This window comes from Hevea brasiliensis, chromosome 16 (genome assembly GCF_030052815.1).
Source record: "Hevea brasiliensis isolate MT/VB/25A 57/8 chromosome 16, ASM3005281v1, whole genome shotgun sequence".
NCBI classification, from domain to species: domain Eukaryota; kingdom Viridiplantae; phylum Streptophyta; class Magnoliopsida; order Malpighiales; family Euphorbiaceae; genus Hevea; species Hevea brasiliensis.
In genome coordinates this window covers 61,831,152-61,837,151 of record NC_079508.1, presented here as the reverse complement: position 1 = coordinate 61,837,151, position 6,000 = coordinate 61,831,152, and positions in this window count along the sequence as shown.

Below are 6,000 nucleotides of genomic sequence, written 5' to 3'. Positions count from 1 at the left end.
ATGTTAGTTGTTGGTGGTGGTGGTGGTGACCTTGTTTTGTTGGTTTGGTAATTTCTTCATTCTGGTGTTACCTTTTGTTTTACCCAATCTTTTTTCCAAATGAGCGGCTGCCTGCCAACGCTAACCGGTCAATAATGGGTTTGTGCAAACAGTTGGTTCAATTTCCAACTAAATTGATTTGTAAACGTTGAATAATCAAAATTAGATAAAACGAAAATCAAATTGAATTCCAAAGAAAAATCAACTAAAGTTTGGTTTGTAGATTTTATATACAAACCTAAATTTTATCACTTTTGATTTATCATATCCTTAAAATGGACGTAAATAAGCTTGTTTATAATATAAATCAGTTCAGAGTTTAATTTTTAAATTTATTTAATAAATGAGTTCAACTTTAATTTTGTAAAATTCAATCTGTTAATATTCATAAACCAATTCATTTATAGGTTTAGCTCGTTAATAAATTAGTGAAGAGGTTTATTTATAAAAATATTTATATTAATTATTATATTTTATTATATTATTAATATTTATTATTTTATTTATAAATATTTTATAAATAATATATTATTTAAAATTATGTTATAATCGATGCATAAAATATATTTATTAAATATAACTATTTTTAATTTAAATTTAATTTTTTATAAAAATTAATTTAATTTTTATATAAAAATTAATAATAACTTTAAATTTAAAACTCACTTTATAAATAAACCGAACTATTTTGATAAAAAATTTGATTTGCGTCATTCATTTAGTGTTCAACTTTTAAATAGTTAAATTTAAACTTATAAATATTCAATTTCAACTTGGCATGAATTCACAAATTGAATTTGAGTTCAAAAGAATTTTGACAAATCAAACTTAAATTCTTTAAAGATCTCAACTTGATTCCTTTATGCCCTATTTATCATTTCTTTTTTCTTTTCTTTTTTTTTTTCAATACTTACTCCCCAAGAAATTGATAGGCTAGGAAATTTAATAAAACTTCCTAATTTGCTAAAATTTGCTGTAAAGTGTTTTTTTTTTTTTTTTTAACAACAAATTACAAAGTTAAAAACTCTTTTTTCTTTCTATTCGATAATAACATTTAAAGGTAGCATAAATTACATATAAGAAATGACCAATTAAAAGATTAATCATCACAAAATTAATGTTTGTGGGGATTATGGAGAGGAAAAGGCACCTTAAGATGAATCCATAAGGATGATATTATGATTGTCAAAATGCTAGTTGATCTTAAATTAAAGCATTTGAATATTTAAATTTAGGTCATTTATATTTAAATTAAAAAATATAAGATGAATATAATATTCAGACTTAATATATTTTTGTATACTTCACTTATAATTTGAATTTTTGTTATATTTTTTATTATTTAGAAAGAAATTTTTAAAATATTGATCACTATTTGTTTTTTATTATGTGGGCTTTAAAAATCTTTTTTAGAATATGGATTTTTTTTTTGTTTATTAAAAAAAATTCCTTAAACTTTTGTTAAACTTTTTTTAACAAGATTTGAGAGTCTATTAAAGACATACTCACTTTTATTTTATTTTTAAATAAAAATTAAAATTTTAGAGGCATGGCTAAAGTTTGTTATTGCATTCACATTAGCCTATTTCATTTATGGTGTCACTTGTAATTTTTGGGATTAAAAAATGAATTTTTTCTTTTTAATTAGTTTTTAGTAATAGATAAATATTTAAGTATAAAACCATCATTTATTGTTTAATATTTTAATTATTTATTTTTATAATTTTAGTAAATTAATGTTTATTCAATAATCTAAATTTATATAATTTTAAAATTAGAAAATATAAATAAATAGCGTGTTTTATTGTTAAGGCTAAATGACAGAAAAAAATGTAAATTTTTGTAAATTTTTTCAATTTTAGCATTTTAATTTTATCAATTCAATTCTTAAACTTTCACATTAATTTCAATTCTAGCAATTAGTTTAATTGAATGGTACAATGGACAAAATAATTCAAATATTTCTCTATATTATTAATATTAGCTAATTTTTGCGATTACTGTCAATTTGACAAAAATATAATTTTACTATATCATACAAAATTTTGCTTTAATTAATTTCTCATATATAGAGAGATATGTGAATTAGAAGTATGAGCAAAGAGATAAATTTTAAAAATTAAGGCAATAATATTAGATATATTGCTTAATTTTTAAATTTTTTTATCAATACGAAAAATGAAAATATTAATGAAAATATTAAAATTATTAAAAATTAATAAAATGAAAATAATTGACTAAAATTGATAATGAACAAAAACATTTAAATTATTTTCGTCCATTAAGAATTCAATTATTTTAATTGAATTTATTATTAAAATTAAAGGTAATACAGAATATTTAGAATTAAATTGATAAAGTTAAAATGTTCAATTAAAATTGAAAAAACTTACAAAAGTTTAGATTTTTTTATCATTTTGCCTATTGTTAAATAATTTATAAGTATTTTTAATCATTTTAAAAATTAATAATATTTGTGTTTTTTAATAATTTAAATTTCTAATTATAATGTATTTTTAAATTATAAGCGGGTATAGTTATAACAAAAAATATATATTTTTTAATAAAATATTTCAAAGCCTAGTTTTATTTTTAAAATTAAACTTGATATTTCAGCTTTTAGTGAAAGATTAACCTTTAAAGGTTGAAAATACATAAATACAAGAGTTAGCTTTGATTAATAATTATCCAATAGTTTGTCTTATTGGGTGTCGTATCAGGTTTTATGGTAAGTCCCTTTTATAGGGTTGAGTTAAATCGATGACATCAATCGGTGACCTCAGACATCAAATTTAAGAGAACTATGACCATTGTATTAAGAGAGCTCTCATTTTTTACTGTTAAAAAAAATATAAGAGTTAGCTTTTACATTTCTCTTATTAAACACCTTTTTCAATAGTTGATTAATTAGCCATTGATCCTTGGAGAGCAAAAACTCAACTAAATAGAGTGGCTTGTAAAATAGTTGACATGTAATAGATTTGTCTGAAATTTTTTAATTTTTAATCATAGTATTTTTTTTTTGAAATTATATTAAAATTTAGTAAATTTTAGGAAATAAATTAAAATTTAAAAATTTTTATGAAAATATTTATAAAGTTGAATGATCACATATGATATTTATAAAAAAAATTCAAATAAGTTAAATTAACTTGTTTGTATTCAATTTTATATTTATATACAAGTTTTATACAATATTAATAAAAACTATAATTATTTATATTTTGCTCAATTCAATTATTTTAATTATTTAACTATGAAAATAAAAATAATTAATTAAATAAATTGACAATCAAGTATATTATTATCATAACTAATTATAATATGCATGCATAATTGCACAAAATAAGTAATTAGTAAACAATAAAAATATACATGTATATGTTGGAATGCCTAAAATCATTTATATCATGAAAAGTGACAAACACTTACCAAAATTTGACATATATATGTTGGAATGCCTAAAATTCAAGTTATTTTTTATTCATTAATATAATAAAAAATTTCAATAAATAAGGAAAAGAGGAAAATTTTATACATGCTAAAAGCACTTTTTCTTTTAATTAAATAAATTTTATTTATTATTTAATATGGGATAATTTGTCACTTATAAGGTCTTAATTAACAATCCCTTTTGAGTTAATTTTTGATGTGAATTAGGACTATTTCATTTTATTAAAATAATATTAAAGTCTCAGCAATTAATATTTAGACTCTCTTAAATATTTTACACTTTAAGTATTTAATCATGAGTTAAAAGGATGTGTTAATATCTCATAATTTGAGTTAACTTTTTAAAAGCAAATTAAGTTTGATTATTTTATTAATATATTTAATATTAAATAATTATTTGTTGGTCCTTGATGTTGCATGACAAAGATCAATTTGAAACATGGATTCTGCTAGCGTAATAATAATATATAGTCTAAGAGTAACTACAATACAAAGTTGAGTGACATCACTCCGTTCCATGTGTTTGGCACAGGTAATTTAACTATCTTCCACCTAACAAATACCATACCTTAAATATTTTAATTAATTAAATCTTTGATTCCAACAACTAAGATTGAAATAAACCTTCTACTACTTTTCAAAGTGTGCCAATAGAAATCTCATTTTTTCAAAAAATAGTATAATTATTATCCATGAAAAGATATTCACCCACATAATAGAGATACATACTACAAGAAAACTTGTTGTAAAAAACATATTGAATCTAATCTTTCCTTGTATTTAAACGCAATTCAAGTGAATATATATATATATATATATATTTCAAATTTTATTTTTTCATATAATTAATTAATTAATTTTACTAAATTAAAAAGATTAAATAATAATATTTTTAAAATATATAAATTAATTAATCAATTTTACGAAAATAAAAAAATTAAATAATAATTTAACTGATAAAAATATATTGACTAACATAAAATTTGATAAAAGAATAAAATAGTTTAAAGAAAGTAAAATATATAAGTTAAATAGTATATTTTATAAAATATAAAAATTAAATAATTAATTTTATTAAAATATAAAAATTAAATAATTTAAAAAAATATATATCTGTTGATTCAACTGGAGGTCTCTTAGTGGCAACTCAACTTGTTGTTGAATAGCATCAGGGTTAAACACCTGATTGCCATGAATCATAGTATATATTTCTGCAATTTCAAATGGCCACCAAAAACATGACAAATAGCAGAAATAGTTGATATGTATGATAAAGTTGACTGAGCTTTAAAAGATTCTCTATGGAGGGAGGATTATTCGAGTTATGCACACTTCCTCATTCTTAAAATTAAACTTTTAAAGCGTGAAATTTGTAAGATTAAACACAAACGAATGGCCCAACATCAAAATCAGAGTTAACTTCAAAGGCTAAAAGCATCAGAACGTCATCTCTCACTTTAATTTCTCCTTGCGTATAAATCCGGACTTTGTGATTTCATACAATTTAACCTTTTTTTTTTTTTTTCTAATTTTCAGCTTATTGGCCGACAATATTTAGCAACCATATATGGTCCAGAATATTATAATAATAATAATAATAATAATAATTTTGTTATTGTTTGAACAATTATAGGCATAGCAAGTCGCCCAACTATGATGCCTTCTTCAGACAATTTCAGGAATGCGTGTTTATTGGACTTTCACAATTCTAAACGCCTCTCTCCTTTTGTCTTTTAATAAAATTTCTAGGGTTATTATTTTACCGAAAATAAAAAAAATGTAAATTATAAAAGAAAAAGAGAGCTTCTTCCTTCGTCAATGCTTGATGAGTTCCCCTACTAAAATTAGAATAATTTTCAGTTTTATATATTCTTTGTTGAATCTTGCTTTATTAGAACTTAATTAGCAGGACTCTTTTCGGTCTTAGAGGCTATATAATATGGAAACATATTCATAATCCAATAATTATAATTAAAATATATAATTAAATGAATATCAATTTTTTTATTTTGATTATTTATTTTTAACATATTGATCTCTTTACTTAATAATTATTAATATCGAATCAATTCAAATCAAATAGAGTATATTCAGACATCGAGGAATTTGTCTTTTTATTTACGAGAAAAAGATTTTAGAGGAATATGTTTTATTAAAAAACTACATTTTTTAATATATTTCTATTTGTAATTTTGCTTATAAAAATTTCATGTATATTGTAATCAATATTAGAGAACTTCAACAAGTTATTAGATGGCATATATATGAAGACTTACTCTGTCCAAAATTGGATAATTTATTTTTGATGCAATCTATCAAATGATAATTAAAATAATTATTATGAGTTTTGTTGAGATAAATACTCATTAATGGGTCATTAGAAATATACATATTTTAAATTTTATTTTTTAAAATAAGCTTATATAAGAATTTAAGAAAATACTTTAAAATTTATAAGGTGATATTTCATTAAAAATAAATATTTTAGAGAAAAAAAAAAAGACAATA